The 7,600-nt window shown below is 43.8% G+C and overlaps 1 long non-coding RNA gene across 1 annotated transcript; it reads right to left on the bottom strand.

Annotated features, from left to right (window-relative positions):
• Positions 1-4,204: 4,204 nt before the first annotated feature.
• On the bottom strand, positions 4,205-7,094 carry LOC134445253 (uncharacterized). Its single transcript, XR_010034211.1, has 3 exons — positions 5,729-7,094; positions 5,272-5,408; positions 4,205-4,718 (listed from the first exon to the last, which is right to left on the bottom strand). It is a non-coding gene; the product is annotated as an uncharacterized LOC134445253 (long non-coding RNA).
• Positions 7,095-7,600: the final 506 nt, after the last annotated feature.

The raw sequence follows: 7,600 nt of genomic DNA, 5'->3' as shown, positions 1-7,600 counted from the left end.
TAGAGGGATACTCTACCCACTGACATTGACATCTAATGGTCAGGGAGTATCCCAATTTGTTTTCTAATTTGGGTTCATGTTGCCAGTAGGCTCCTCTTACTTGCCTTGTTAGTTTGGGTTTACTAGACTAACTACTGCACTGAGTAGAATGTGTTCAGCGGCGCATGCTCACTCCCGTAAAAACAGATAGGTTAGCAAATCGGTAGCTAGTAAACAAATGCATTGGTTATCCACCAACTAATAAAGTTTACAGCACACTGCATTACGTGTAGCTGATGCTTGTATCCAAAAGTATTTCTGTCAGAACCATTTTAGTCAAGAAACACAAGAGAAGAATCTGAATGCAATTTCTTTATTGAAATTCTGATTTACATTTGGCGGTATGACTCTGTTCAGAGGAGCTCCCCTATTTCCATGAGCACCATGAAAAAGGGAGTTAGCAGTTAGGGAATTCTCACCCCAGCTAGACAGGGAGAGATAAATATTTCCCCCATGAACAGAACCAGGCAACATGACAAGAATTTGCCATGTCATACACGACAAGGTGGAGCATGGGGAGGAGGTGGGTAGCAAAAAACCAAGCAGCGTACACGTCAGGGAGAAAGGGGTAGAATTTAAAGGGGCGCGCCACGGTGCGTGGCCAATCGCTAGAGAGGAAAGCTGATCGGCAAAGGGGATACACCTGGATCAATTAGAGGTGAGGGGAAAGGCGGCACGCTTCTTGACTACCATGGCCTGGCCAGAACTAACGTTTGAACACTCGATTGTTTACAGCCCCTGAAGCAAGTGGAGCTATGTGCCTTGCTCAAGGACACTTAAGCGATGGGTGGAGGTATAGGGAGAGGTACTGTAAGGGTGGGATTCAAACCTGTAACCTTCTGATCTTAAGACCACCTCCCTAAGTATTTGGCCATGGTTGCCCTGTGGAGTAAAGTACATACTGTGTATGTCTGTAGAAAATGTTGGCAGTTCAAATGGGTTGGCTTTGATGAGACTCTGAGTAGTTACGTAATGACCAGCCGCATCAACGTGCCTTTTGTTTTTGGTTTTGTCTTTTGACAGGCACAGCTGATCCGCTTGAAACTTCCACAGTATCTCTCTCTCTCTCTCTCTCTCTCTCTCTCTCTCTCTCTCTCTCTCTGTCTCTCTCTCTCTCTCTCTCTCTCTCTCTCTCTTTCTCTCTTTCTCTCTCTTTCTCTCTCTCTCTCTCTCACACTGTCTCACTCTCTCTCTCTCTCACTTACACACACACACACACACACACACACACACACACACACACACACACACACACACACACACACACACACACACACACACACACACACACACACACAGACACAAAGGCTCATCGTTGCACTCACACACACACACACACACACACACACACACACACACACACACACACACACACACACACACACACACACACACACACACACACACACACACACACACACACACACACACACAGAGGGAGCCATTCACACAGAAAAAAGGCGGCTGTCCTGTCCTCTCACAATTGCCAGCGGCGGCTTGTAGACTTGAAAACTGCCTGGCACAGCACCACTTGATTCTGCTCGCTGGCTCAACATGATCACTGCTATCCCATTTCACTAATTAGGCAGTCCTATCCAGGCAACATGACGGGGACTCGACATCAGTGCTATTCAGGCAACATGACGGCTACCTCAACATCACTCCTATTCAGGCGGCATGCCTTGGACCGGGACACCCATGCAGGGCCGGATTAAGATGGTCCGGGGGCCTCTAGGCTACTTGTCGCTGTGGGCCCGTCCAGAAGCCAAATTTCTAGGGCTGTAACGATATTGTGTCGAATTGATAAATCGTGATACGCAGAGTCATGATACTGTATCGTGATACAAGAAGTCAGTATCGTGATATGCCCTTTCAACGCTCTCTCCCCATTAAGACCAGAAAATAACCTCATGATATGATGTGATGGTGCCTCCAAGCTTCCTATCAATGTATTTTTTACTTTTAAACTAAAATAAAGCAACACATTATTAGTAACCTCTTGTAACCTATATAAACGATCATCAAAAAGATACATTTTTAAAATCGTGGGTTTATCGAACCGTATGTCAAGTATCGTGATATGAACCGAATCGTGAGTTGAGTATATCGTTACAGCCCTACAAATTTCGTGTCAAATTTACATAGACAGTGTCATACGGTAATTACAAGCTTGTAATAGAGGATAACATCAGTCAAGTCAAGTCGGACTTATTGTCAATTTCTTGACATGCACTGGTCATACAAAGAATTGAAATGACATTTCAGGGGCTAGGCTGCAGCCATATCTAGCCTGTGCATTAATCCAGCCCTGACCAGGACATTTCGTGCTATTCAAGTTGCCTTGCTAGACTGCATAGAGCAGTGTTTCTCAACCTTTTTTAGGCGAGGCGCCCTTTCAATTCCTGAAAATTGTCGAGGCACCCCAAACCAAGAAGCAAACATGCCATCGCATCAGATTCCACAAAAGCTTGAAAAGTTAGCCTGATAAACCAGCCTAAATGTATTGGATGCCTTAATTTAGTCTGGCTCTGATGAATGGAGAAAACGGAACATTGTTGATGAGCACAACCCGTTGTCTTTCAAACCATGTCTGTGCTAATAGGCCAACGCTCTGACCAATCAGCGCAACTGACTGTGACGTAGTAAGCGCGACAGACAGCTGTGGTGGAGAGGGGACTGTAAACAAGGGAAGTAGTGAAGCTGTGAGCAGGACCGTGGATATCCAATACATTTAGGCTGGTTTATCAGGCTAGTGGATAACTTTAACGTTTTGAGATGGAGTCGGACTAGTTGTCGCTTTTGCCAAAAAGACATGAGAGTTGCCGGTGTACTACAACACTATACAAAACTGTTCCAAAGTTCAACTTCAGCTTTGTCGGTTTCAGCGAACGTCTCGCATGCATCGAGGAAGCCCACGGTGTTAAACATACTTGAAAGAGATCTTCCTGTATTTATAGGCCGTCAGGTCACCTCAATTTTCGTTCATTCTCGCTCCACAGCATCCGAACACGATGCCCATAAGATGATGAACTGACCAAAGCTATTGTAGCGAGTCTGGGGGGTTACTTAAGTTGTGTACGCATCGGGATTCTGTTCTATGGTTTGGTGGGTGCGAGGCACTGTTGGGGTTCGAATAAGGGGAGCGGGGAGTTCTCTCTGTTTACTGTGAGAGATCTACGTAGCAGCTGTGCTACAGTTGGGTTACTGGTAAGCAGTGTAGGCCTACTTGTTCATTATTTTTATGTGGCGTGGCTGTGGCCAACTGTCTCCATTAAACGGACACTTCTGTCTACATCCTGTGTGTTCCCTGGCTACCAAACGCTACACTATGTTTCACTTCAGAGAGGTTCGGATCGTGAAAACATCCAAGGGTATAGACGTTTACAGAAGGAATATTTTCCTTAGCTGAATGAGGAGACACGATACACCACGTGACCGCGCTAAACCAATCACGTTGCCGATTTGGACAGCTATCAGTCCTCTTGCGTTCCACAAATTGTACTACTAAGGTTTTTAAAATATCTCTAAGGAAGACAGATTGATTCTTAACAGTTAAGAATGACCGTGATTAATTTCTATCTTGAAGAACAATAATGCATGAGGGTGCCAAAGGCAAAGACATGAGCCCAAATAGAAATAGGCCTACAATATCAATAATATCCAAGATCAATAATGATCGTTCATATAGGCTATACAAAGTGGTCCAACTGTTAAACTGTGCTTCAAAAGGCAATGCAAGTTACCTTTCATGATATATACATTTTAAAAAAAAGGAAACAATTCCAATTTTCAGTGATATTCATGCATTTAAAGTGGGATAAATGGATCCTAACATTATCAAACACAAGCAGGTAGTCGGACTGCTTCTGGGTAGTTATCTTTTTTTCTTGGTGCTCATCAGTGCAAGGGTTCTCAAACTTGGTCCAGGAAGACAGATGCTGAGGCATTGTAGCCAAATAAAGTAAAAAAAATAAAATAAAAAATGCAACCTTGAGTGCCTCGGCATCCGTCTTCCTGGATTCCTAACAGTGCTTCATTTATAACAAAACAATAATGCAAGTGGTGGTAGATCCCTTTTTAATCAATAATGGAAGCCATTATAATTATCAATATAATGAATATGCAGTTATTCATGTGGTAATTTATCCATTGCTAGATACACAACACATACAAACAGTCATGCTTAAGTATATGCTTCAATAGACTGGCCTAACTGCATGGTTGTACCTAAACAGGAGGACTAGGGCATCAGTCTACAACCCCTTGGTGGCAAGGAAGATGGAGGCAAGGCAAACAATTACAGGCTGCCCTTTTAATGTATGCCATTGAAATGTTGACAAAATTATCCACTGTTGGCTCCTTAGTGGCACCTAGAATCCAGCTGACTAAATTATTAAGTACAAGAGGAACAGCTGTTTGTGCTTCACTGAACGTCTGTAGTCTTCTGCAGTGGGAGGCCATGGGAACAACGTTGTCCTTTTTCAGTGTTACTATCTGTCTGGCTCATTTTGCTGGACTGTCACAATCTGTTTCCACACCTAAGGGTAACATGTCGAAGACCATATCTGGTGACAAAGTCTGAGCAGCAAACAACAATTCAGGCATTCAGTATTACAAGTGGTGGGGGTGAATAACACAAGATGCCGGCGGTCATGTCGGAGTCTCCTCTTCAATGTATCCTGTCAATAACAACAAATCAAACAGAAAAAATCATGAGTCATGAATACCGGCAAAGGGGGGCTTGATATTGTAGTTTGTTAACATGGTGGGCAGTGTGGCATAATGATTAGTGAGGTGGTCTTAAGATCAGACTAGGGTTGCTGACTCAAATCTCTGACCACTGCATACACCTCCATCCATGCCTAAAGTGCCCTTGAGCAAGGCATATATCCCAACATTGCTTTAAGGAAGGTAAACTATACTCTTTAAATTACTGTAAGCATTACTGTAGCATCACACTGCCATAAGACTTCTGCCTTCCTACTACAAAATAATACAGGTGGCAAGATGAATGGTCACACACATGTATGAAATTTGCCTTAATTTCGACAAATAATAAATTGCCTTGCAAACACCTGTAGCTTGAAACAGACAACAACTCCACTTGACTGAACCAGGTCAATATGTATTCCTCAATTTGTCTCATTACTTAGAAAATAATATATTATAAAGTACATGTGTGTTGGGCACACCCTTGTATGTGTATTTGTGTGAAGTTAAGATATGACTTACTGTTGATTCTCTGCTCTGGCAGGATCCCTCAAAACCTGGTATTCCGTGGGTAGCAACTTTTGGGTAACTGCACCTCGAGATCCACACAGTCAATGTCCTTGATATGAAGGTCCTGTGTAGGTCCTTTACTTCAGGAGCTTGCACAAAAGAAAAAAAAAGAATGTAGCTGGCAGACAAACAGTAGCCTATATTTTCGCTGGTGAACTGGTACAGTTGCATATTGTTAAGATCAAGCACACAGACATGATCCTCATTAACATTCACACTACCTATTACAATCAGTGTGTTAACTTGTGACAACAGATTGTAGGCCTAATAGACTGCTGGATATTGTTAACACAGACCAACCCCTCAATAACTCAGATGGGGTGGGGAACAGTCCTTAACTCAAACACAACATTTGGCTATGATAAAGTACAACCAAGACATCTTTCCACAGATGATAGAACTAGCTTACCTGTCTGTGTGTCTTTGATGAAACCTTTTTGTCTGTCAGATGTGTTCTCCTAGCTTGCCAAAACAATACCTAAAGGCCTTCACGTTTCCCCCTGTGGAAAATCAGTACGTTATTCTTCAATCACAAAGCAATTAAGTCCTAACTAGCTTCTTAGTGTTATTTCCACATCACCGGAACAATTAATTCAACATAATTGAGCAAGTGCGTTGTGAGAGATCACCGAGGGGCTCGATTGACTTTCGTTGGTTTACTCGGTGTATTAACTGTCTGAATACACGGTATCAGTGTGATTCTAGTGTAGATCACTCCACCGGTATGGCACTATTAGCTCCATAACATCGATGTTATTTTAGTGCGACGCCATGCTGGTCTCGTCGAAGTGCAGTGTACTAATTTCCAAAGTGTAATAAATTTAACTTAAGACGCAGTGTCTCCTCTAGCCGCCGTACACAGCCGTTTCCCCAGTCAATCAGCCCCACGCTCATCTCGCACAACGTCCATGTAAACTTCAATCTTACGACCACAGACTTTGTTTAGATAGTCAACATTAAAGACTGTAAACTGAGATTAAAAAGGGAGACGTCCGGGGCGACAGTCCATCTGTTACAATGGCAACAGGGTGAAGCGTTTACCAAATCATTACCGTCATCTTTTAGGAATATACTTTACACACACCCTGACGTTGTTAAGAGCATGCCACTTACCATTATATGAGGTGAACCTCGTCCACTCCGAGGACCTTGTCTTGGAAGACAACACGTCGCGTTCAGCAAAAGCCATGCCTCCTGACTGCTCCGAAGACCAACTGGCACTGACGACATATTTTGATGTTTGCTGGGTTATCGACGCCCAGTTGCATGGCAGTGAGTCCAAAATTGCTCGCCTCCTTCGCCTGGTCTACCATTAGGGCTAACAAGGGCGAGACGACTACCGGTACTACCATCGGGTTTTCAAAGAGCCCCATCATTTCGGCTACCAGTGGAGTTAACTGGTAGATAAGACTTTTGCCATAGCCTGTCGGTAACACGGCGAAAACGTCCTTCTTAAAGATGAATGAACGTAGAGCCTCCTCTTGCTCACGTTTTAACGAAAACCCCAAGTCTAATTCTTCCAAAACTGATGCCAATGCATCAAACGAGCGCTGTTCCATTGCCGCCATCTTTCTTGTTGTGCTTTCTCCACTGCCCAGCGTCTCACTGCTATGTCGTCACTCCCTCAAAACCCCGCCCCAGAACCCTCTGCCCCGCCCGCGTTAATTCAAAACACATCTCTGCGTTGTGATTGGTTTAGTTACCATCTTGCCAGATTCAGGGCAAGATTCAAAATGAATAGTTGTTCGATACCAGACCCACCCGCAGCTGAAAAATTTTCAGCGTCCAGCAGGTGGCGCTGGTTTACCAGGCTATAGAAAAGTACCACATTTGGAGATGTCACACAACCTACGTTCGAAGTTGCAGCCCGACCTAAATTTACTTTATTGTGCATCAATTGCAGATGAAATACTCCACTGACTAAGCAATACTTAATTAATTTAGACAAATATATATCATATTACATAATTTATTTATCAGCCACGTTTCCGCGGCACCCCTGAGGGGGGCCTGCGGCACCCCAGGGTGCCCCGGCACCCCTGTTGAGAAACACTGGCATAGAGCATCATGGAGCAGAAGGACAGTTCCTTTGCACTCCTAGTGACAACAAAGCTCTGCCTTGTAACGCCTTGTGATGCAACTTAAAAAGGGTCTCTAATTGACTTGACTGAGCAGAATCACATGAGTTCAACACGTGTTCATTGCCATGCGTTCAACATGCGTTTGGAAAGTAAACATTGCATTACACATTGCATGCATAAAGCAAGCAATCTATAAACTA

The sequence above is a fragment of the Engraulis encrasicolus genome, chromosome 3 (genome assembly GCF_034702125.1).
Source record: "Engraulis encrasicolus isolate BLACKSEA-1 chromosome 3, IST_EnEncr_1.0, whole genome shotgun sequence".
Classification (NCBI taxonomy): Eukaryota; Metazoa; Chordata; class Actinopteri; order Clupeiformes; family Engraulidae; genus Engraulis; species Engraulis encrasicolus.
Note: the sequence above shows the minus strand (reverse complement) of the source record. Positions and strands in the feature narration are given on the sequence as shown.